Source organism: Crinia signifera, chromosome 4 (genome assembly GCF_055691185.1).
Source record: "Crinia signifera chromosome 4, ASM5569118v1, whole genome shotgun sequence".
NCBI lineage: Eukaryota > Metazoa > Chordata > Amphibia > Anura > Myobatrachidae > Crinia > Crinia signifera.
The window spans coordinates 104,671,585-104,698,365 of record NC_139220.1 but is presented as its reverse complement, the minus strand read 5'-3'; the positions used below and the strand labels follow the sequence as shown (position 1 = coordinate 104,698,365).

General features: G+C 45.4%; 1 protein-coding gene and 1 long non-coding RNA gene across 5 annotated transcripts in view; one reads left to right on the top strand and one right to left on the bottom strand.

The window, feature by feature from the left end:
• Positions 1-26,781, bottom strand: part of HK3 (hexokinase 3) — a 91,183-nt gene that overhangs the window by 30,555 nt on the left and 33,847 nt on the right. Inside the window, exon 1 of one of the 2 annotated variants that reach the window (XM_083182132.1) lies at positions 16,999-17,016. The exons of the other annotated variant lie outside the window; for it this stretch is intronic. The gene's annotated coding sequence lies outside the window, so the exon portion shown is untranslated. Of the gene's footprint in view, positions 1-16,998; positions 17,017-26,781 lie in introns of those variants that run through there. 2 annotated transcript variants of the gene reach the window in all.
• Positions 6-25,584, top strand: LOC146074243 (uncharacterized). 3 transcript variants are annotated; one of them, XR_014473393.1, is made up of 6 exons: positions 6-95; positions 978-1,217; positions 7,914-8,034; positions 17,118-17,194; positions 18,919-19,035; positions 25,028-25,584. It is a non-coding gene; the product is annotated as an uncharacterized LOC146074243 (long non-coding RNA). The 3 variants fall into 3 exon arrangements; XR_014473394.1 differs by having other exon boundaries at positions 18,919-19,116; XR_014473395.1 differs by having other exon boundaries at positions 17,118-17,218.

The window sequence follows — 26,781 nt, the reverse complement described above, 5'->3', positions numbered from 1 at the left end:
CTGCTGCCACTCACAGTCACAAGCTCCGCCCCCAGGCCTCACGAGGAGCTGCTGCTGCGGGAAGCCTGCCTGGTACTAGCATCAATCAGTGTACAGTATGTACTACTGTGTGTGTGTTTATGTGGTGATATGTGTGTGTATATGTGTTCAATGTGTGTGTATTGAGTCTGTGTCTAGTGTGTACTCTCTCTGTGTGTGTGTGTGTGTGTGTGTGTGTGTGTGTGTACCAGTGTCATTCCTTTTAGTATGTCCATACAGTATATATATATGTATATATATATATATATATATATATATATATGGTGATGTGTGTAAAATGTGTATACTGTATGTGGTGTGTGTATACGTGGTGCATGTGTATGTACTGCATGTGTGTAGTGTGTGCTGTTTTTATATATGTGGTATACTGTATGTGTGTACAGTATATGTGGTTTGTGTGTATTGAATGTGTATGTACATATGTGGTGGTGGTGTGTGTGTATATATATGTACATGGTATGTTGTTGTGTACTGTGTGTGTGTCTACTGTCTGTGGTGATGTCTGTGTGATTTACATGGTTTCCGGCTTTTTCATTGCATGTACTATGATTTCTGGCTTTTCTAATACACTTTACAGTATGTGGTGCATGTGTGTGTAGTGTGTGTGCTGTTTGCATACTGTACTGTGCGTGTATTGTGCATATGTGGTGGGTTTGTGTGTACTGTATGTGTGTAGTGTTGATTGTAAGCTTGCGAGCAGTGCCCTCCTACCTTTTGACTGTCTGTAAATCCGCTTTTTGTTGTATCAATGTCTCCTTTTGTAAAGCAAAACGGAATATGCTGCGCTATATAAGAAACTGTTAATTTATAAATAAATAATAATTAATAGTGTGTGTGTGCAGTGACATAACTATAGAGGGTGCTGGGGATGCAGCTGTTATGGTGCCTGGGTAGCCATAGCAGATAATCCCCTGCACCCTCTTGATTTTATTTTCCAGTTTTTTATAGTGCAGTGCAGGCAGTTGCTAAGCCGCTGCTCTGGGTCCCCCTATAGTCACTGCGGGAGCAGGAGACCCAGCACTGAACCAGGGGAGACACGGTGCCGCATCAGAGGAGTTCCGGTGTCACACCAGCGAAGACATGGCGCTGCACCAGAGGTAACTTGGCATTGCACAGATGACCCACTGCCTAGGAGAAAACCACTGCGCTGTGAATGGGAGACCAGGTGCTTACAGCTGGTGAGTGAGAGACCTATTACTGCCATATGTGTACACAGTGCCGCTTGTACTGAAGGGTGGGGGTGGAGGAGGTAGATTAGGAGAGACAAAGTGATATCCCTGCTCTCCATTATCTACCCACCCCCCTTTGCCTCCCATCCTACCCTCACCCCCCTCTCTCCCTTCCATCCTCTCCCTACTACCCTTTGCCTCCCTCCTACACTCACCCCCTCTTTCTCCCTCCCATCCTCTCCACACACCCCCTTGCCTTCCCTCCTACTCTCACCCCTCTCTCTACCTCCCATCCCTCACACTGACTCTCACCTTTCTTTTTCTCCCCCATCTTTCGTAATTTTCTCCCACCCCACCCTTTCTTTTGCTCCTCCCATTTTCTCTCAACACTTTCTCACTCCTGTTTCATCTCATCACTTCATCTCTCTGCCCCTAAAGTCTTTCTCCTCTTTCCCGGCCCCCCTCTTTTCCTGAGATCTTCTCTCTCTCCTCTTTCCCCACCCCCTCTCTTCCTGAGACCTTCTCTTTCTCTCTCTCCCTGCCTTAGACCTTCTCTCTCTTCCTGAAATGTTCTCTCTCTCTCTTCCTGAGACCCCCCCCCCCTTCTCTCTCTCTCTCTTCCTGAGACCTTCTCTCTCTCTCTCCCCGAGACCTTCTCTCTTTCTCCCTGGGACCTTCTCTCTCTCTCTCTCTCTCCCTCTCTCTCTCTCCCTGATACCTTCTCTCTCGCTCTCTCTTTTCCTGAGACTTTCTCTCTCTCTTCCTGAGACCTCTCATGACAATGTTTATGCGTGTGTCTGTAAATTTGGTAATGTGTGTTTGTGTACTGTATGTGGTTGTAGTGTGTGAGTGTGGGGCATTTAATATTTGTATAAGAGGCACTGCTACCGTGCACATTTTTCTGCACGTGTAAGTGCACATTTTTGTGGGTGTAAGTGGCACTGCTATTGTAGGCGTTTATTATGTATATAAGTGGTTCTACTACTGTGGCCATTTATTATCTATATAAGCAGCACTGCTACCATGGGCATTTAGTGTTCACTCTAGGATGGAGACCGGGCAGGGCGCCGGGGGGGGACCGGGCCACAGCTGGGGGCGGTCCCGGGCCGCCAGTGTCATCATAGGGGCGTGCCCGGGCCGCCGGCGTCATAAAAGGGGCGTGCCCGGCCCGCCGGCATCATCAAAGGGGCGTGCCTGGGCCGCCGGTGTCATCAAAGGGGCGTGCCCGGGCCGCCGGCGTCATCAAAGGGGTGTGCCCGGGCCACCGGCATCATCAAAGGGGCGTGCCCCTCCAAAGCCACTGCTTCCGGGGAAGCGCCGGGCATCGCCGTCTACGGAGACGCTGGGCTTCCCCGTGAGGCTGTTTTAGCGGGGTGCTGCGAGAGGGGCAGGGCGTTTTGACCTTTAAAAATCGGGCAGGGCGCAGCGCCCCGCTTAAACAGCCTAGCGGGAACACTAGGCATTTATTATGTATATATAAGTGGCACTGCTACCATGTGGATTGATACGGGTATACACTGTGTGCAAATGTTCCTTTAAACTAGTGATGGCTAACCTTGACACTTGTTGAACTGGACATCCCAGCATGCCCTGCATCAGTCTTAGCATGGCCAAATAGTAAAACTGTAGCAGAAACAGGAAATGCTGACATGAGTTTCAAGGTTTCTGTGGTGACCATTTTTATCTTGTAGCATCTGGACCCCAACTAGTGTACCATGTCTCCTTATTTTGGGTAAGGTGCCTTGCTTTGCAACCCCAGCAATTGGCACATTTTATCGTATGTTGACCATGTACCGTGTTGGCCTTTCGACCATGTTGCCCAATAGTGGTCAACCTATAGGCTGTATAGCGGAACATTACCAAAAACCTAAGACTCTCCCACTGACGTTTGGAAAGTGGGGAGATATGTATGTAAATGCTTTACAAAACGGTAACACCATCCAACTGTTCATAGCTAAAGAGACATTTAGGTTGGAGATATAGCATTGGGCCTGCGGTAGTCACTCCTGCTTGTTCACGTTCTCTATGGTATCACTGGTCCTCCAGCCCAGCTCACTGCTGTGTGCGGGTTGGAAATACTTTCCTGTGGATGTCCCATAACTATTATATATTGTGCAACTGTCTCTGCTTTCATTTCTAATTTGCCCTTGTATGGACACAAACAATTAATGCTTTAATGTATCAATGTTTACCCCAACTGTGGACATCCTTACTCTCGATGTAATATGCACGGTCACAGGTTTCTTTCTTACGCAGTTAATGGCTTCTGTCATGCTGACCTTCCACCAATCACAGCGGTGGGATTATTCAGACACTAATGGATGGCTGAGGTCAGATCTAGGATCTTGTTTTTAATGCAAGAAAATGATTGGAAAGCAAATTTATTAATTAATTGTTTTATCAATATAAGATATTTACTGTTTTCCTCCTAAATTGTTGGTGTTTGCATTGTGTAGCAGATTGTCTAGTTAAATACATACAGGTACATGTATATATTTTTATGTAAGCCACCAGGCCGGGAGGCATTATGCTTTGCTACTGGGAAACTCATATTAGCCAGATTATGGCTTTCTTTGCTGAGCAAGGGGTTTAACACGATCCCTCAGCATACATTGCGGTACACCTGCAATGCACCCGGCGATGCTGTGTGCTGAGCAATCATGCTGAGCGGGGCTTAGCCTATTGTTTATAGGCAAAGCCCGGCGATCTAGCAGGAAAGCCAGTGCAAGCACTGGCTTTCCTTGCGGGCGGTAGCGACGTGCGAAAACGTGCGTCGCTATGGGGCAAACACATGGATCACCCAGTGCTCAAAGCGATCTAGTCTAGTCAAAGGAAGCCACAGACTCACATTTCTTCAGACATTGGGAAGAGGTTGCAGGGCATTCTTGGGTAGCAGTAACAATTGTAGTATGAGAATGGTTACCAGTGGGGGAGGTAACCCAAAGGCCTTTAAAGGCAGCATAGAAAAGGAAGGAATTGATGACAGATTGGATGACATAGAGGAAGTAGATCTGCACCTCCTAGCTGTGGTAGTCTTGCTCAGATGTCTACGCTTACCCAAATAACCTAAAGGACAATAAATAAGTCGCCTAAGGCCCAAATGGTCCGTTACATAGTACAAATAGGTCACAATGGAATCAAACAACTCTGTAGGAAGGAAACTTATGCCAGAAGAGCAGAAATGAAATAAAGTTAGCAACGTATCTATCCCATTGACTTGACTATGGGCAAATAGAATATATCACCAAACTAAATTTTAAACAACCTCAGGAGACAAAAGCAGAGAGTAAACAGTAATAAGTAATAATTCACACACAGGCATATTTGATAGGACAAACAGCTTTATTCTGATCGGCAAAGCCAAAGAGCTGAGAATAGGAAGCTCAATAATAATGTGGCCAACTTGAATGGGTGGTCCACTGCAAGTTTGGTAAGAAGTCTTTCAATGATTGAGCAGAGGATGGTATTGTTCTCTGGTTACAAGGACCACTCTGAGCATATATATGAAAATCCAAAGATGAGATCTTCTGGAGAGATGTTATATCCTGGGGGATCCTGAAAACAATAGGCATTAGGCTGGTCTTCAGGAGTGGACTGCTGCATTGCCTGTGGCTGGAATGGTGGAGGGATTGTCTGGTTTTCTACATTCTCCCATGAAATGCTGGCATAAAATGGGTGCAGCCGTATGTTTCCGTACCATCCAAAGCGAGTGTGCCATTCCTTGTCGAACAATTTCTGCAAGATGTCTATAGCCTCAGTGCTCATCTCTTTTGGATAGATGGGTTCATATTTCAATATTGATTTAATTATGGAATTTTTTGTCTTCCCCCTGAATGGATACTTTCCTGTTAATATTCGGAAAAGTATTACACCAAAAGCCCACCAGTCTGATGAAAGGCCATATGGGTCTCGAGCCACCATTTCTGGTGCCATGTAGTAAAGCGTTCCTGCATATCCAAATATTGTTTTTACCCCAAAAATGTTTTCTACTGCCAGACCAAAATCACAAATTTTGATGTGTCCCTTTTGGTCAATGATGATATTGTCCAATTTCAGATCTCTGTGGAGTATTCCCAGATTATGTAGGAATTTGATCCCACACGCAATCTCGGCAGTACATGTCAATGCAGTGGTGTGGTCCAGGGAGCCCTTACGGGCTATTTGATCTTCTACAGTCCCACCACTTAGGTGTTTCATCACTATAAAAGCATATATGCTGTTCTGAAAAGTGGCATAGCAGTTACATAGGTAGGGTTTGCCAGACACTTCCTGCAGTATGCGTTTCTCTTTGTGCAGGCTTTCTTTATTTTTCTTGAGAATTATTTTAACAGCTACTGGGATGTTGCTGCATGGTGGGGTTGCCAGCATCACCCTCCCGAAAGTACCTTTGCCGATGACTTGGTGGAAGTGGTACTGAGATGCAATTAACGGAAGGGGCCTTCCCAGGGGTTTGGCTGTTTCATTCTCAAGCTTTTTTTTTTTCCGACTTCCTCCTGATTAGCGTCACTCTCTAGACGTCTTTTGCCTAGTGTATGTGTTTCGGGCCTCTTCGCGTGTGCTCTGCCCTCGCTGTGTTTCTGGCCATGACATTTTACATCATTTGTCTTTCTGCAACTCTTTTTTGTCACATTGCAAGGATCATGTTCATCATTATCTCTCCCCCTCTTTATGCCTCCACTGTGCTCAGCGCTACATTCATCTCTACACCTCTTTACACTTCTCTGTCCATCATCACATCCATTTCTGCTCCTCTTCAGGCTTTCTCTATGTTCATCACTACATGCATTTCTGCTCCTCCTCACTCCTCCTTTCTGTCCATCATGACTTTGCCTTTTCCTCTTTTTGTCAAGGCTATGACTACTCCTTTCTCCTCCAGGGGGTAGCTTTTTGATGCTCTGAGATGTTCCGTCATCATTGCTACCATTTTCCATTTTTCGTTCTCCAAGCTACAACAATTTGTGCTCAAAGTCCAGTATCCATAACAGGAATGAACCAATGTTCAGAATGTCACTACTGTGGCATAAACAGTGATGTCATAGAGGAGCACTATTTGCTGATTTAAAGGGGCCCATCTACAGATTTAAAAATCATTGCGTTTGATGTATGAGGTTCCTGCCAATAAGCTCTTAACTGTAATGTGTTTGAAAAATGACTGTTGGGAGATGATTGGCTGGAGCTAGGGTTGCCACCTCATCCCTTTAAAACTGGAGACATATTAATTACACAGGTTCTGTGGCTGATTAAAAAAATACAGTTGGAATGAAGTCTGATGGCTGTTTAAAAAATAACAGTTGAAATTGAGTCTTGAAGTGAGCCAGCCACATAACCTGTGTAATTAATATGTCTCCAGTTTTAAAGGGATGAGGTGGCAACCCTAGCTGGAGCTCTGTTTATCATACACAATACATTTAGTAGATAAAATGCCTTGGTAAATGGGCCCTTTAATAGCCAATGTATTTTCCTGTGGATACCTTATCAATTCTGTTAGGTATATGACATCTGAGGTCTCCTATATAAAAGGTCTCATGAGGCTTACTCAATTCAAATGACTTCCAGGTTGCCAGCAGCTGCAGACCAACCCGGTAGTGTCTACTCTTGTGTATGCTCCACAAGGGAAAGATAGCATGGTGTTATATTGCAGACCTAGACTTTAGACTTAAAGGCCCCCACACTTTTGCCGCAATCTGGTGCATTCCACCAAATCTGACATCCGATGCGCCATCCCATGCGCATCAGAGTCGGATTGGCAGGCCATAAGATGGGTTGGAATCGGACCATTGTTATCAGTGGTACATTGCATCCGATCAGGTCCGTAGGTGTGTGTCTATAGGTGTGTGCCAATTAATAGCCATCCACTTATTTGATAAGAGTTTTGAAATCTCCTGCCTGCCCACCCGCCGCTACAAAAACTGCACATTCATTTTAACATTCAACTTCCCCGGCAGTTTTTACATGCGATAAATGGTACATGAGTCTTCCTGGGGAGCTGCTGGTGAAGATCAAAGAAAATTGGGTCCAACTTGTCCTTGGGACAAGTCAGCCTAGTGTATGGGGATCTTAACTTTTGCTGAGATTTTGCAGCCACCATCTTAAAGGGAAATAAAGGCTATTATCATTTGCCATATATAAGATTTGTTCCCAAATTTCATCTGGTTACCAGCTTTTTGATAAAATTGATATAATAATTTTGTAGCCAGCATGTACTGTAACATATGTTTCGGGGGTTTTCTCCCTATTACTACCCTCAGCCTTACTCCTTAATGGTATACTTATAATTATATTTAGGGTGAAATGTAATAGGATGAGAGATTCAGAAAGTGAGAGATTTGGTAAGAAATCTCCGGTTTTATGTCAGTAATATGTCCATACAGCGTCCAGATTTAGGTGTGATATCTGCAGCTGATAGGAGGGTGGACAGCATTGAGAATTAGTATAGTGTGGGATCGGGAATATGGACTAAAATGCTGAAAGTATACATAGCCTAGTGAACAGGTCTGAATCAGACCCTCCCTGAAAATGCCTGGGCACACCTGCGTTTTCCCTGACACCCACGGCTATTATTTAATAAAAGATGCTGGATTTAATCGCAGGATGGCCTTACGCATGTGACTGCAAGCTTTACGCATGCACAGTTGATGGATAGTCATCAGGGCTGAGAATTCACAGGTCTGAATAACCCCCAATGCTTTATGTCTATTACTGTAGCTGCCTGGAAAAGTAACAAAACCAAGGGGCCGTGCTGAGTTACTGGTACACAATATACCCAGATGGCACCCAGCCAGTCGGAGTCCTGTGTCACATGGACACAGACGATGGTGGATGGATTGTAAGTACTTAACCATTGGACACAGGACAAACGTAGTTGCTCTATGCTGGGAAATTACTAAAGAGCAGTTTAATCAAGCTTTCATCTGTCATTTCTTAGACCATACTAGATCTAGAAGCTGAGTAGTTGCTCTGTTTAAATTCTCTACTTTGTCTGCCTCCAATGCTTGATACATCTCCTCCTTTGGGTGTTAGCATTAGGCTTTTGTTAGCTATATATATGCATGTGTACCGATTGATGTAAGGCAGCCTTACTTCATCCTCTGGCAGAAGGACAGGTTGCTGGAAAGCTCCTACTACAATCATATCAATAAACTTTAAATAGCTGGCAGCAGTTATCAACTTAAGATCTATATGCATAGCAGTCACAATGATTAACAGCTTGTCAGCATGAGATGATCCAAATAGTCTCCAGAGTATGCACCAGGAGACCGAGCAGAGACTGTTACCGGCCTTATACATGCCAATGGTAACTCCTGGAGCAGGACAGATCTGGACATCTATGCTGTAAGCCACTACTAACGCGTTTCACCATGATTGCACTTCATCAGGGGTTGTCAACCTAATTCACTGGTGCGGCTTAAATGCCTGTCAGCTGCTTATGTCAGCCGCATCTGATTACATCATTAAACATGCTATTATTTCAAACAATTGTGCACAATCAAATGATGCAGGCTAAAACAATATGTGGAGAACATTATCACATGCTTAAATAAAGTGCCAGTACTTCAGGTCTTCATTTATATGAGGATCTAGGTAGATTAGAGAAATGGTCAAGAGCATGGCAACTACAGTTTAATGCCAAAAAATGCAAAATCATGCACTTGGGTCTCAGAAATCCAAAGACTAAATATAGTATAAATGGCACTATTATGGAAACTACTGAGGAAGAGAGGGATCTAGGTGTCACTATTTCAGGGGACTTAAAAGCAGGTAGGCAATGTAAAGGCCCATACACACTTGAAGATTTTCATTTCAAAAGCCTTTGCCAAAATCTCTGAAAGATATATTTGTCACCAAATTAGTGCATACACACTGAGCTATTTTCCCCAAAGAGCAAGGGATTTTCAGGAGGCGAAAGACTTTGCTGAAAATCTTTCATATAAAAGGCTATTTACATAATGGGCAGGGTTTGTATTCCAAGGGTGGGAGCAGGGGCCATTTTATTCAGTGCATTTCTGTTCTAGGGGCCTGATTCAGAACTGATCGCTGGGCTGTGTATATTCGGAGCCCAGCAAACAGGTAAACGCTACCTGACTCTGATCCGACTGGGCAAAATCCCACCCATGTGCACAACTACCATTTAATTTGCCACCGTGCACGTAGGGAGAAATCCATTCACCTTCCCCAGCAATGTATACATTACCGCCACAACTAAATATACATTGGGGGGCAGTGGCGGTGGTAACATATACATTGTTGACCTGCGCCGGCAGTGTATACATTAACGCCATAAAAATATACATTGATGGCCAGTGGCAGTGGTCTCATATACATTGCTCCAGCAGTGTTTACATTAATAACTATTATCACTATACATTGGTGCGCAGCAGTGCTTAAAGTGGTGAAATTCGCTTCCCTGACTCCCCCATTATGTCACAGCCACACAGTCAGGAAAAGAAGAATGTGGCCACATAATACCACCCCTGATTCAAAATGATGCCCCACAGTGCAAAACAACCCAACACCTAATAAAAACTGAACATTTTGTGCCAAAAATTTTAGGGCATGGCTTTATGGGACAGGGACACAGAAATGCACACAGTAATGCCAATTACACATTATGCCACACACCGTAATGTCCATTATACTATATGCCAAACACGGTAATGCCCATTTCACAATATGCCAAACATGGTAATGCCCATTTTTTATTATGCCACATAAGTGCCGCTTACATACATGCTCATTGCCAGGTATTACATTCTCAGTGCCAGGGGTAACATGCCCAGTGCCAGAGGTGTGCACTGTGTGGGAAAGGAGACAGCAGGGCAGAGCGGTGGGAAACCCGGATGTCTCAGAACAGGTCCGTGCGTCCGTGGTGCGGCTATTTCAAATGACTTGCGAGCCAATCGGTGCTCGCGGCCCGGCAGCTCCTCATTTGTTGCCGTCCCGCGAGCTCTGATTGGCTCACGAGCCGTGAGTTGGCACATAATTTTAAAATAGCTACGCCACGGACGGATGGACCTGCTCTGAGACATCCGGATTTCCCACCGCTCTGCCCGGCTGTCAGCTGTTTAGCGATGCGGACGGAGGCGGAACCATTCCACCTCAAAAATAAAACTGATGGAACGCAGTTCTGCCCAGTTCCTGCTCACTTTAACCCTGGTGGGCAGTGGTGCCCATAATATATACATTGCTGGCCTGTGTCAACAATGTATATATTACTGGCTTGTAAGTAACATTGGTGGGCAGTGATGCCACTAAAATATACATTGCTGGCATGTGCCAGCAATGTATATATTACTGGCTAATTCATAATTATTTGTGGGCAGCAAGCAAATTAATAATAATTGGTGCCCAGTGGTGCCAATAATATATACATTGCTGGCCTGTGCCAGCAATGTATATATTACTTGCTTATAAGTAACATTACATTGGTGGCAAGTGGTGCCAGCAATATATACATTGCTGGCATATGCCAGCAATGTATATATTACTGCCTTAAAAATGTAACATTGGTGCCCAGTGGTGCTAGCAATATATACATTGCTGGCATATGCCAGCAATGTATATATTACTGCCTTAAAAATGTAACATTGGTGCCCAGTGGTTCCAGCAATATATACATTGCTGGCATATGCCAGCAATGTATATATTACTGATTTAAACATAAAACATTGGTGGCCAGCAGTGCCCCCTGCTCTCAGTGCTCTGTGTTAAGCATAGCAGGGGGGGCGGGGCCAGCAGAGAGTATTGCCGGGTGAGGGAGAAGTGCTCCGTGGTGAGCAGGAGGGCGGGACAAGCAGACAGGCAGGGACTCGGAGCAGGATGCATGGAGCCGGCGCAGCAGCACTTGGACAGGGTGAGTATTATGAGGGGCGGCGGGGCGGTCCGCCGGGCTGAAAGTGGTTAATCTTTCAGCCCGGCAGGCGTACACACATGGCGATGATGGATGAAAAACCATCCATCATCGCCACATCTGCTGGTAAAACCAGCAGATGAACCACTTTCCTAGCGATGATGCGGGAGCGCGCATCATCGCTAGTCGGCAATCTCCGGGGCATACACACTGGGCGATTTTCGGCCGAAAATCGCTCAAAACTGCTGTTTTGAGCGATTTTCAGCTGAAAATCGTCAAGTGTGTATGGGCCTTAACAAAGCAATGAAGAAGGCAAGTCAGATGCTTGGTTGCATAGGGAGAGGTATCAGCAGTACAAAAAAGAAGTAATAATGCCACTGTATAGGTCATTGGTATGACCTCACCTAGAGTATTGTGTTCAGTTCTGGAGGCCATATCTCCAGAAGGATATAAATACATTAGAGACTGTACAAAGAAGGGCAACTAAAATGGTGCATGGCCTACATCACAAAACGTACCAGGAAAGACTAAAAGATCTTAATATGTATACTTTAGAGCAGAGAAGGGAAAGGGGGGACATGATAGAAACTTTCAAATATATCAAGGGTTTTAACAAGGTACAGGTGGGAGACATTCTTCACAGGAAGAGGAGCAACAGAACACGAGGACATGCACTGAAACTAGAGGGAGGAAGATTCAGGGGAAATGTGAGGAAGAATTACTTCACAGAAAGAGTAGTAGATAAGTGGAATAGCCTCCCATCAGAGGTGGTAGAGGCAAATACAGTAGTATAATTTAAACATGCTTGGGATAAGCATATTGATATCCTTACAAAAAATAAGGATCAAATATGGTTTGAGGTAACATGTTCAAAAAAAGGGGCAGACTAGATGGGCCAAGTGAATCCAGGGGCGGATTGGCCCGGCGGGAAACCGGGCCATATCCCGGTGGGCCGGCCCATAAGAGGTCAAAACTGGCCGCTGGACCCCCCTGGCTGGGCCGCGGACCGGCTGTCTCAGCGGTTAGCGGCCGCACCATCTTGCCCACATCAATGACAATAGTTAAAATGGCCGCGGGAGGGCTGCTGCGCATGCGCAGCCGCAAGCAACACCTCCCGCGGTACTTTGGTGTGGCTGACTGGTAGTCAGTAAGCCGAAGGACTGGCTCCCCTCTGCAAACTGCATTATGGGAGAGAACTCGGAGAGGATAGAGGAGCAGTGTGCAGCCAAAAGCTGAGAACGCTGCAGCAGTGCTTCCTCCCAGACCCAGACTGAGCCTTCGCCCGGAGGAGAGAGATGACCTGCCTGGCTGCTAGTAGTACTTTGTGTCTCACGTGGAATGTGTGATGCGCTGCCTGTCAGCTGAGGAGCTGAGCCTGCTGTCGGGATGCTGACACCATCATGTCATGGTGTGAGGCCAGGTATTTGTGTGGAGGAGGGTTTTTGTGTTTATGTGGGTTGTGGGCTGTCAGTGTGTGGGGCGATATATATAGTATACTGTATGTGAGACGTTTGAGGTGGGAGGCTGTAAGGTTGTTGTCAGTCAGTGTCAGGGGGAGGTGGAGCAGTATGTGTATCTATTTTACATTTGTTAGTGGACTATGAGGGTAATATGTGTTTGGGATGGTTTTCAGTTGGGGGGGGGGGGGGGTTCATATTTAAGTGTTTTAATATTTTTAAGTTTAAGCTGTATTCTTTGTTTCGTACACTCCTGACGATGGGGCCACGGCAGTCGCGTAACTACCATGAGGCAGACCCCGTGGCGGTTTGGAAGAGGGAGCGCCAGTGGGGCCTGTGGCACCCGGCGCACTGCATTAGGCTGCTGAGCTGACAGTCAGTGACAAAACAGTCTGATGCCCGGTCGTGGCAATGGTGGGCAGCATTAAGTTGCGCTGCCGCTGGCCTGGGCATTGACTGTCACTTAGACAAATTGGCACAATCCCACTGTGCTACTGTACACAGCCTATTGGCTACTGTGTACAGGATGGGTGGGCTGGCCGGGATGGAGGGGAAGCAGCTGCTGCGTGTGACGTCATTAGGTCACACGCAGGGGAGACTCGGAGAGTCCAGCAGAGTGGTGGGTTATTTTTTTGTTGTGTGGGCGCGAGTGTGTGCACGCAATATGGGACCTCTCCTTTGTGTGTGCACGCAATATGGGACCTCTCCTGTGTGTGTGCATAATATGGAGGGGTCAGTGATGTAGTGTAGGGCATAGAGGGGTCAGTAGTGTAGTGTATGGTATAGAGGGGTCAGTGATGTAGTGTAGGGTATAGAGGGGTCAGTAATGTAGTGGTGGGTATAGAGGGGTCAGTGATGTAGTGTAGGGTATAGAGGGGTCAGTAATGTAGTGGCGGGTATAGAGGGGTCAGTAGTGTAGTGTATGGTATAGAGGGGTCAGTAGTGTAGTGTATGGTATAGAGGGGTCAGTGATGTAGTGGCGGGTATAGAGGGGTCAGTAGTGTAGTGTATGGTATAGAGTGGTCAGTAATGTAGTGGTGGGTATAGAGGGGTCAGTAATGTAGTGGCGGGTATAGAGGGGTCAGTAATGTAGTGGCGGGTATAGAGGGGTCAGAAGTGTAGTGTATGGTATAGAGGGGTCAGTAGTGTAGTGTATGGTATAGAGGGGTCAGTGATGTAGTGGCGGGTATAGAGGGGTCAGTAGTGTAGTGTATGGTATAGAGTGGTCAGTAATGTAGTGGTGGGTATAGAGGGGTCAGTAATGTAGTGGCGGGTATAGAGGGGTCAGTAATGTAGTGGTGGGTATAGAGGGGTCAGTGATGTAGTGTAGGGTATAGAGGGGTCAGTGATGTAGTGGTGGGTATAGAGGGGTCAGTAGTGTAGTGTATGGTATAGAGTGGTCAGTAATGTAGTGGTGGGTATAGAGGGGTCAGTAATGTAGTGGTGGGTATAGAGGGGTCAGTAATGTAGTGGTGGGTATAGAGGGGTCAGTGATGTAGTGGTGGGTATAGAGGGGTCAGTGATGTAGGGTATAGAGGGGTCAGTAATGTAGTGGTGGGTATAGAGGGGTCAGTAGTGTAGTGTATGGTATAGAGTGGTCAGTAATGTAGTGGTGGGTATAGAGGGGTCAGTAATGTAGTGGCGGGTATAGAGGGGTCAGTAGTGTAGTGTATGGTATAGAGTGGTCAGTAATGTAGTGGTGGGTATAGAGGGGTCAGTAGTATAGTGTAGGGTATAGAGGGGTCAGTAGTATAGTGTAGGGTATAGAGGGGTCAGTAATGTAGTGGTGGGTATAGAGGGGTCAGTAATGTAGTGGTGGGTATAGAGGGGTCAGTAATGTAGTGGCGGGTATAGAGGGGTCAGTAATGTAGTGTATGGTATAGAGTGGTCAGTAATGTAGTGGTGGGTATAGAGGGGTCAGTAGTATAGTGTAGGGTATAGAGGGGTCAGTAATGTAGTGGCGGGTATAGAGGGGTCAGTAGTGTAGTGTATGGTATAGAGGGGTCAGTGATGTAGTGGCGGGTATAGAGGGGTCAGTAGTGTAGTGTATGGTATAGAGTGGTCAGTAATGTAGTGGTGGGTATAGAGGGGTCAGTAGTATAGTGTAGGGTATAGAGGGGTCAGTAGTATAGTGTAGGGTATAGGGGGGTCAGTAATGTAGTGGCGGGTATAGAGGGGTCAGTAGTGTAGTGTATGGTATAGAGGGATCAGTAATGTAGTGGCGGGTATAGAGGGGTCAGTAATGTAGTGGCGGGTATAGAGGGGTTATATGACACCAGTTTTTCCATTGCAGAGTACCAGGGCATATTGCTTTTGATTCTGCCAACCCTGGCGTAAAGTTGCATATGCAATTGCATAAAAAAATATAATGAAGGCTGCAACTGCATGCAACTCTATGCAACTCTGAATTAGATTCTATTAGTCAGGATCCGCCCCCCTCTTGACAGACTCCACCCCCACAGCAGACCCCGCCCCCAGGGCTGCTTCCATAAATTTCCCGGGCTGGTTTTACATCCCAATCCGCCCCTGAGTGAATCTTATCTGCCGTCAAATTCTATGTTTCTATAATATAGAGAAGCAACTATTTAACAAATCAGTGATCATTATTGAAAAGTGCTATGAGGAAAATAATCGTTTCAATGTAAAAAAAAAAATACCAGTACCTCATACGTTCATAATCATTCTGACTATACTTAGTAAAATCACTTAGGGTCAGATGTATCAAGCTTCAAAAAGAAATAAAATGGAGAGTGATAAACAACCAGCCAATCAAATCCTACCTGTTATTTTTAAACCCAGCCTGTAACATGACAGTTGGAAGCTGGCTGGTTGGTTGTTTGTCACTTTTTGATACATCTGGCCCTTAAAGTGAACATGCTTGTCAGCAAACTGATACTTGTCAGATACAGTATTACTCAGTGGAAACCATGCATTACAGATCAAAATAAAATACAGTCTATGCCTTTCCTCTAGTGGAGCATTGTTGTTGAGTGTTGCACTCCTTTGATTTCACCTATAGGGGACTATCAGGGAGTTACGTTGTGTAGATCGATATCAGAACTAGGGTGGCCAATCCTGGGATTTGGCTCCAAAATTTTGGGATTAGAATGCACATGCACAGTCTAATGCCAGGTAGCTTCTGAGCCTGTCTTCTCCCATCCCTGTGTTGCTGTTTGGCTCTGCACAGTGCGATGTGGTCAGAGGTCATGCTGCGCAGGCCGCACCGCCCCTCTGTCTCCCTCCCGGCCAGCACGCGCCTGCCTCCCGCCTGGCTCCAGCCCAGGATTGGCTTCACTAATCAGAACCTCTTCACAGTCTATTTTTAGCATTGTATCTCTAAGATCCCTTTTTAGCTTTATATTTTCTTATTCATGATTTATCTTTTATGTGCTAATTTTTAAATGTAGATTTTGTTATGTTTTTTTTTTTTTATATTGATCTGTTATGTACAGAAGCTTGTGTAAATTATATTCCTTGCACATCAATTATTATCAATGTTATTGTACAGTATTTGAGCATTGTGGATGATATTCCATATTGAATCACAAAAAAATGTAGTTCTGATTCTGTGTTTTTACAAACTCACTGTGCAGCACTGAGTATTACAAGGGAGACTGCGCAATGCTCTGCAGCCCAGCTGCTGCTTTGAAGGCAGTAACTTAGGTACAACAGGGTCATTAGGTCGACATGGGTAAGGTCAACAGGGTCATTAGGTTGACATGGGTAAGGTCGACAGTGAAAAGTTGACACGTTTTTTTTTTTTAAACCCTGTCAACCTAACCCATGTCGACCTATTGCTTGTCGAACTACTTGGTGGAGACCCAATGACCGTATCCTGTGCTCCACAGTACAAACACCAGCTCCTGTTACACAGGTGTGGCTGCATGTATGTAACATGTACTGTATGTAGCTGAGCTCTTACGCAGCCCATGTGAACAGTGACCTCCATGCATTGTGAGATGGGGTGCATTAAATCGGGTGCATTAAAGCAGGTGCAGTCTGATATGGGGGTGCTGTATTGAGTAGTGTCGGGTGATATGAACATTGCAGTATATGCTTGTGACATGGGGTTCAGTAAATTCAATAAACCACTTTGCGCTATATATAATTGCTTTTTATTTTATAGTAGTGCCTTACTATAAAATAAAAAGCAATTATATTGGCTTACTATCTAAATTTTCATTTTTTTTCACTACATTCATTACATTAGATGAGCGCAAAGTGGTTTATTGAATTTACAGGTATCCTTACGAGAGTGGACTTCTTGGCCATTTCTGCAGCACTCCAGAGACCTAGGCACATCCTATTGAGTGTAGACACATTCATTCTATGGGGATTCAGTAGGCAGGGGGACATGGGGCGCAGGGTGACGGGGTGTAGTAAGCACAGGGCCGGATTAACAATGGGACGGATGGAGTTGCAGCTCCAGGTCTCTCATTGTAAATAGGCCCACAGGACACTGACAGCTTTGCTCCAGCAATCTCACCTTAGATCAGTTTCACTGCAGAACTGTCACTCTGCAGGTTGCAGTGTCATCATGTGGTGACCGTGCAGGCCAGGCAGTGTGGTGGCCGCCCCTCCCTTCAGCTCTCTTTTCCTCTCCAGGGTCCTGAGCCTGGCCTGCCACAAGCTCCGCCCCCAGGCCTCACGAGGAGCTGCTGCTGCTGCGGGAAGCCTGCCTGGTACTAGCATCAATCATTGTAAATGTAATGTGTATGTATTTATGTGGTGATATGTGTGTGTGTATATGTGTTCAATATGTGTGTATTGAGTCTGTGTCTAGTGTGTACTCTGTGTGTGTGTGTATAATAAGTTATGTGTAAAATATGTGTGTGTGTGTATATATATATATATATATATATATGGTGATGTGTGTAAAATGTGTATACTGTATGTGGTGTGTGTATATGTGGTGCATGTGTATGTACTGCATATGTGTAGTGTGTGCTGTTTTTATATATGTGGTGGTGTGTTTGTACTGTATGTGTGTGTACAGTATATGTGGTTTGTGTGTATTGAATGTTTATGTACATTTGTGGTGGTGGGGTGTGTGTGTGTGTGTGTGTGTGTGTGTGTGTGTGTATATATATATATATATATGTACATGTTATGTTGTTGTGTACTGTGTGTGTGTCTACTGTATGTGTTGATGTGTGTGTAATTTACATGGTTTCCGGCTTTTTCATTGCATGTACTATGATTTCTGGCTTTTCTAATACACTTTACAGTATGTGGTGCATGTGTGTGTAGTGTGTGTGCTGTTTGCATACTGTACTGTGCGTGTATTGTGCATATGTGTTGGGTTTGTGTGTACTGTATGTGTGTAGTGTTGATTGTAAGCTTGCGAGCAGTGCCCTCCTACCTTTTGACTGTCTGTAAATCCCCTCTTTGTTTTATCACTGTCGGTACTTGTATCCTAGCACGGCGCCCGTCGGGTCCCATCACATACCATAACTTAAGGTATGCGATGGGACCCGATCAGACCCGACCAGGCTTTTAAAGACGTTCCCATACAATTTTAAAATCGCATTGCATCACATGCCATTACAATGGCATGCGATGCGATGCAACGCGATTATACCCGATTTTACATTGTACAGCCACCCTGATGGCTGATTACAATGTTAAATGCCCCCCCAGACCCGATTTTTTATTGTATACCCACCATGATGGTTAATTAGTATGTGAAATGCCCCCCCACCACGTCACACCACGATCAACGCCAACCCGAAGCGTGGCGAGCCCGCGAGGGGCAGTGGTACGCATCCTCTGACCTTTTCATACCCCCACTATCCACGTCGGCATGGAGTTGCGTGGCGAGCGGACGCGGAATACATTTGAAGTAGTGCGCGTCCCCTCGCCATGCTGCTGGCTTGCTGCGCTCGCCATACTATATAAGATCAACTCCACGCCGACGTGGATAGTGGGGGTATGAAAGGGTCGGAGGATGCGTACCGTCGCCCCTCGCGGGCTCGCTGCGCTCGCCACGCTTTGGGTTGGCGTTGATCGTGGCGTGGCGTTGACAATGGGGGGTCATTTGACATAGTAATTACCCATCAGGGTGGGTCTACAATGAAAAATCGGGTCGGGGGGGGGGGGGGGGGGGGCATTTAATATAGGAATAATCGCATCGCATGCGATCTGGTCACATGCGATGCGACCGATTTCACACACCCGATGCCACACAATGTAAATCGGTGGCGCCATGCTAGGAAACAAGTACCTCACTGTCTCCTTTTGTAAAGTGCAACGGAATATGCTGCGCTATATAAGAAACTATTAATAAATAAATAATAGTGTGTGTTTGCAGTGACATGACTATAGAGGGTGCTGGGGATGCAGCTGTTATGGTGCCTGGGTAGCCATAGCAGATAATCCCCTGCCCCCTTTTGATTTTATTTTCCAGTTTTTTTTATAGTGCAGTGCAGGCAATTGCTAAGCCGCTGCTCTGGGTCCCCCTATAGTCACTGCGGGAGCAGGAGACGCAGCACTGAACCAGGGAAGACATGGCGCTGCACCAGAGGTAACTTTGCATTGCACAGATGACCTGCTGCCTAGGAGAAAACCACTGCGCTGTGAATGGGAGACCAGGTGCTGACAGCTAGTGAGTGAGAGACCTATTACTGCCATATGTGTTCACAGTGCCGCTTGTACTGAAGGGTGGGAGTGGAGGAGGTAAATTAGGAGAGACAAAGTGATATCCCTGCTCTCCATTATCTCCCCACCCCCCTTTGCCTTCCATCCTACCCTCACCCCCCCTCTCTCCCTTCCATCCTCTCCCTACTACCCTTTGCCTCCCCTCCAACACTCACCCCCTCTTTCTCCCTCCCATCCTCTCCACACACCCCCTTGCCTTCCCTCCTACTCTCACCCCTCTCTCTACCTCCCATCCCTCACACTGTCTCAGCTCTCTCCCTTATTTTTCTCCCCATCTTTCGAAATTTTCTCCCACCCCACCCTCTTTCTTTTGCTCATCCCATTTTCTCTCAACACTTTCTCACTCCTGTTTCATCCCATAATTTCATCTCTCTTCCCCTGAGGTCTCTCTCCTCTTTCCCCGTCCCCCCCTCTCTTCCTGAGATCTTCTCTCTCCTCTTTCCCCGCCCCCCTCTCTTCCTGAGACCTTCTCTCTCTCCCTGCCTTAGACCTTCTCTCTCTCTCTCTCTTCCTGAGACCCTCTCTCTTCCTGAGACCTTCTCTCTCTCTTCCCCTGAGACCTTCTCTCTCTCTCTTTTTCTCTCTCTCTCTCTCTCCCTGAGACCTTCTCTCTCTCTCTCTTTTCCTGAGACCTTCTCTCTCTTCTCTCTCTCTCTCTCTCTCTCTCTTCCTGAGACCTCTCATGACAATGGTTATGCATGTGTCTGTAAATTTGGTAATGTGTGTTTGTGTGTGTGTACTGTATGTGGTTGTAGTGTGTGAGTGTGGGGCATTTAATATGTGTATAAGAGGCACTGCTACCGTGCACATTTTTGTGGGTGTAAGTGGCACTGGTATTGTGGGCATTTATTATGTATATAAACAGCACTGCTAATGTGGGCATTTATTATGCATATAAGTGGTTCTACTACAGTGGGCATTTATTATCTATTTAAGCAGCACTGCAACTGTGGGCATTTATTATGTGTATATAAGTGGCACTGCTACCATGTGGATTGATATGGGTATATGCTGTGTGCAAATGTTCCTTTAGACTAGTGATGGCTAACCTTGACACTTGTTGTTGAACTGGACATCCCAGCATGCCCTGCCAAATAGTGAAACTGTAGCAGGGCATGCTGTGATGTTTAGTTCAACAACAGCTGGAGTGTCAAGGTTAGCCGCCACTGTTTTAGAAAGTATGGGGTTAAGGCCTTTTGTAAATTTCAGCTCCAGGCCCATGTGGACCTTAATCTGCCACTGCCCTTAATCTGCCACTGCCTTAGCCATAGTTGCTGAGTCTGTCTGGTGTTCCTCCATGGGAGGCATGGCACTAACAATGGCATGATCATAGCTTCATCACTGATGCAAACTACCAGCAATTGCGACATTGGGACAGATGTATCAAGCTTCAAAAAGTGATAAAGTGGAGAGTGATAAACAGCCAGCCAATCAGCTCCTACCTGCCATGGTACAGGCTGGGTTTGAAAAATGACAGGTGGGAGCTGATTGACTGGTTGTTTATCACTCTCCACTTTATCACTTTTTAAAGCTTGATACATCTGGCCCATTTGGCCCTTATTCAGATCTGATCACAGTACAAATTTGTTCTCAAAATGGACAAAACCATGTGCACTGCAGGTTGGGCAGATGTAACATGTGCAGAGAGAGTTAGATGTGTGTCAGTTATTTTGTTTCTGTGCAGGGTTGCATTATTTTTACACTGCAATTTAGATTTCAGTTTCAACACCCCACCCAAATGTAACTCTCTCTGCATATGTTAAATCTGCCCCACCTGCAGTGCACATGGTTTTGCCCATTTTGAGAACATATTTGTACTGCGATCAGATCTGAATAAGGGCCATTTTGCAGTACTAGGGAGGATCATGTAGTTAACAATCAGGGAATCACTTCATCCTTCCCCTGTCACATCTGAATTGGACGGGTGTGGTATGATTCACCAACAGTCATTATCCCGACGTCGGGATCCCGACTGCCTGGTCTCAGACAGCGTGGCCAGCGCAACAAAGCCCCTTGCAGGCACGGGGGTGAGCTAAGCTCGCCACCTATTCTATTCTCCCTCTATGGGGGTCGTGGACGAGGGAAAATAGCCGACGGCCATCGGGAACCCGGCTGTCGGTGTTTTAACAGTTGGGATCCCGATGTCGGGTTAATGACGGTCGGGATCCCGACTGTCGGACTGCCGAATTGGACATGCTGGAAGAGTGGTTATCTACTCTACTCATGGACAATATGGGCTAAATTTACTAAAGCTTCTAAAAATGATAGGAGGTGATGTTGCCCATAGCAACCAATCAGATTCTGGGCCAGATGCAGTAAGCTTTAAAAGTGATAACATGGAGAGTGATAAACAACCAACCAATCAGCTCCTGCCTGACATTTGTCAAACACAGTCTGTGACATGGCAGGTAGGAGATGATTGGCTGGCTGTTTATCACTCTTCATATTATCACTTTTGAAGCTTAGTGCATCTGTCCCTCTGTCTATTGGGTACTTGTTTCCTAGCATGGCGTCTGTCGTGGGTCATCGCATACCGACGCGATTTTTGGGCTATTTTTAGCCTTTTTCCCGACAATTAAAAAATCGCGTCCATCGCATGCCTTAACTTAATGTATGCGATGCGACCGACGCGATTTAACATTGAATGCATTGTATTCAATGTTAAATTCCTATGTAAAATCGGGTCCATTGTATGCCATTATAATGGCATACAATGCAACCGATGCGATGGACCCGATTTTACATAGGGAACAATGTTAAATGGCCCAATGGACCCGATTTTTGATTGTATACCCACCCTGATGGGTAATTTGTATGTGAAATGCCCCCCCATTGTTAACGCCATCCCACGATGAACGCCAACCTGAAGCGTGGCGAGCGCAGCGTGCCCGCGTGGGGTGGTGGTATGCGTCCTCCGACCTTTTTTATACCCCCACTATCCACGTCGGTGTGGAGTTGATTTTATATAGTGTGGTGAGCGCAGCGAGCCACCGAGCCCAAGCGTGGCGAGCGGACGCGTAATACCTGTGAAGTAATGTGCGTCCCCACGCGGGGCTCGCTGTGCTCGCCACGCTTCGGGCTCACTGCGCTCGCCACACTATATAGTATTAACTCCACGCCGATGTGGATAGTGGGGGTATGAAAAGGTCGGAGAACGCGTACCGCCGCCGCTCGCCACGCTTTATGTTGGCGTTCATCGTGGGGTGGCGGTAACAATGGGGGGGGCATTTGACCCATCAGGGTGGGGATACAATGAAAATTGGGGTCTGTGGGGCATTTAACATTGGGGCCAATGTAAAATCGGGTGTCAGGGACCATTTTACATTGGTTCCAATGTAAAAATCGCGTCGATCGCATGCGATTTGGTTGCACGCGATGCGATCAACGAGATTTTTTAGGACCCGATGGATACAATTTTTATCGCTGGCGCCGTGCTAGGAAAAAAGTATCGTCTATTGTTTTCTATGGTACAATAGAGACTTGATACGCAAAATTTGATTGGTTGCTATGGGCAACATCCCCAAATAATTTTTAGAAGCTTTAGCATACACCTTTCTTATTATTAAACCTGTTCAACACAGGTGATGGCAATCATACATTAAGAGGAAAAGTCCAGAGGCAGAGCATTGTGTCCCTCCTGGCAAGGGTCATGTTGGGAGGTATGCTTTAGTAAATGGGTATGGGTCATTAATTCAACGCAAGTATTAGGTAGACAATGGGAAGGTCAACAGTCAAAAGATCGACATGAATTTTTCACTTCTTTTTACTGAATGTCAACATGGTTGACATGGACACCATATCTGTGCACCACAGCCCCTCGCTGCCCTCGCCATGCTTCGGGCACGGTGCCTCGTTACGCTTGGCACACTATTCTATTCTCCCTATATGCCCTAGTGGATGATAGGGTAGGGCATGAAAAACCCGCAGGTGCTCACCTGAAGAACGTGCACACTGCGCAGGCTTTTGTCTGTTTACCGGAAGGAGAAAGGAGTTTTTACAAATATGTATCTGACTTCTCCTCTCCGCCGATGTGCCGACAGCTCCGGACCACATAAATCTAGAGAGGTTAACTTCATGAGTATACATTCTAATAGCTGGTTATTGTTTTTGTGCACGCCATATATATTTTATATTAATATTTTTTTTAGTAACAAAGACTTTTACATGCGGACTATATATCTGCGATTAGGGCATTATCCCCATATGCAAAACTGACTCTGCAAGTTTATTTTAAAATGTTTTACAATGTTTCTTCTAAACTGTTGAACATGGTTACAATTGTTTACTTTGTACTAGAATAAATGGTACTTGTTATGCTTTATTTTGAGCACAGCGCTTCATTATACCCATTTCTTGCAGGGCATGAAATACAGCATGTCTGCGCAAATAAAAAGTGTAAAACTCATGTCGACATTTTGACTGTCAACCTTCCAATTGCCGAGCTAATGCTTGTGTCAACCTTTTGACCCTGTCGACCTTAGCCATGTTGACCTTTTCATGTGTTGTCCTAAGCCCTGTCGACCATTAGTGGTCGACGCAATGCATTTCGACCTTAATTGTGTCAACCTAACGACCGTATACAGTAGCTAGTAAATGTAGCCCTATGAGAGAATAGACAAGTCTGCCACTAGGTCCGTTGTACTCTTAACTTTAATGCATAAATCATAAACACCAAGAGGTGTATTTCTTGCTACCAGCACTCTCACAACTATCATAAACTTCACATTTGCTATTGATTACAGTTTATCCTGCAATATAAGAAAAGAAGAAACACTGTAAAAATGTGGTAATATCTTGCCACACTTCCTTACAACATTGGTAGTTACACAAATGATGAGGTGGACACACATTGGGCCTGATTCTGGTTCATTCGCAAAAGCAAATGCTGGCTCTAATGGACAAAACCAGATGTAACAAGTGCAGAAAGAGTTACATTTGGGTGGGGTTTGTACTTCAAAATGATATCTATATTGCAGTGTAAAAATAAAACACCAAGTATTTACCCAGCACAGAAACAAAATAACACCCAAATCTTAAGCTGGGTACACACGGAACGATTTGAAGCCCAATGTGGGTGTTCCCGATCTATTGGAATGACCAATCGATCAAATCATTCCGTCCATCGTTAATGATGCACTCACCCGCGAATCGTTAGCGATGCGTGCACCCGCGAATCGTTAACTATGGTCAATGATCTTTTCTGCATGCAGGAAGATCATAGACAGACCGTTTGTCAAGTGTATTAAATTGTTCCGTGTGTACGCACGACAAACAATTTGATACATTGTTCCGTGTGTATGGCCCTTAACTTTCTCTGCACCTGTTACATATGCCCCCCTATACAGTGCACATGGTTTTGTCCACTAGAGAGAGAATTTGCTTTCGCGAGTGAACCAGAATCAGGCCCATTATCTGTCAGGGAGCGAGCATGAGAGGAATCACATTTCCTGCAGAGCCACATAAATTTATTTCTCATACAATCCCTGAATAGACCCAATTAATTACTTGGCACAATGCCCTTTCTTTAACCCTGTGTTTGCCAAACTGTAATAACATTTCCTACCTTATCCTAGATGGTTTAATATGAACTATATAATCCAGAATAATATAAATCACCCTTGCATAGCAACTGCTCTGCCAGATCAGGGGAAGCTGCCCGTTCCTTGGTGACTGAGTCAGTAGCAAAAGACAAGGTGGGGAGGTCTGGTGCAGCGCCCCCACCAGGCCAGCCCAAGTGAGAGGGTAAAAGAAAGGGGAGGTTGGCACAGCCATGGTGTAAATTATGTAATTGATTCAGGCATTCAGCGATCATTTTAATAAGTCCTGCCATAACATTTTTTGGTGTATTTGATATGCAGGACCCCTTTTTACCAGAATGATGCCACTGCATATTGTATAAGTAGACTTAAGGACGCCATACACCAGAACGACTTTGGATCTGAATGTCTAATCTCGACTGGTCATGTGACGGATCATGTGCATATTGTGTGCACACGACTGTACGATGCGCTGTCCCATGGATCACACAGTTGGCCATTAGATGAGATGTGCTGAACATCTCATCCATCAGCTCTCATTACGGTCGTAAGCAGATCGCCTGACGAAGTCTTCTGACGAAACTCATAGGGGCATGGTCAACATGACGGGAACTCTGCCCTCCTGAGCTCGGAGCTGTGGCATACGCGCCCCGGGAAAACAACCCTGCCTGACTGTGGTGACTGATGCTGGACGTCTGGAGAACACACACAGGAGGTCCAATGAGTGACACACTCTATCGGTGAAAACCTGTCCGTGAATGCAGCTTGCCAGGGGTTTTACTATATGTCTAGTGGTAATCAGTCCACTGCAGCTGAATAACTCGGTACGAGTTACAAACTATATGTTTTAAAAATAAAAGCGATATTGCACTATTGGATTACTAGGTGATGGCACAGGTAATTTTTTTTAATTCTTATAGCGTTGAATGAAAAAAAAGATTGAAGAAGTGCATGTGTGTAGTGGCAAAGGAACATATCCTTGTTTGTTCTGACCCTGTAGACTTGTCTAACTGCTCACAGAGTGCAGGGCATTAGAACTACATGGCTGAGTGCACAAGTACAAGATGATGCATTTGGCTAAATATAAAAATACGAAACATTCACAATTTCCTCATATAGATGATTACACACCGCAGCTGATTTGAAATGACATCTCTAATAGGACAATGTTACTTAAAACATTTTTATTTGCAGTTAGGATCAAATGTCAAGTACAAACCACTGGATCTTTGACCTCTTACAATGCGCCTTTCATTTGGATGTGCAGCCTATAGACAAACTACTAAAGGTGGCCATACATCAGAAAGACATTGCACCCAATCATACAATCTCAATGCATTGCTAAAATGGATTGTAGGCAGATTGTGTGCACATCGTGTGTACACAACCATACAATCACACAATCTCCCGGCCCCGGGAGATTGGAGGATTGGTCCTGTGATCTGACATGCTGCACATCAGATCAGTTGGGATTGGCAGCAGATTGCATGAAGTACATGCAATTTGTTTTTAGATGGCTCATACAACCAGAGTCATGTACTGCTGGCAACCTGTAAACTTAAAAAAATGCATTTTTGGTACTCTTATCCTTTTGATCCTAGTAGGCCAGCCCCCTATTTAAATGAAGCTTCAATCATGCAGCTGATGGATTGTATGACAAATTGTAAGTACATTGTGTGTCCAAAAACCACCAAGGACTGCCGGGGAGTTGAAGGGAAATTGGACACAATCATGGTTGTAAGACCGGGCTTTCTGATGTATGGCCACCTTTAGTCTAGTTTTTATTAGAGATATTCAAAATGTAAATTGCAAGTAGGCTTCAAGACTAAGGGCCTAAGGGCTTCAGCATGGATCGCTAAATAGCGAATTTGCCAATCAAGAGATTATTATCAAATTATTGCATCTGCGACCTTTAGCATCCCGCATGCACAAGGGGAATTAGTGACAGAAAATGCGTATGGATCGTAAATGCAATTCCCTTGCCGTTTAACTGACAGGAAGCTGGCGTTTAGGTGGGGTAACCTGACATTTCTTGGTGTGTCTGAAAAAAGGTAGGCATGTCCAGGTTTAAGAGG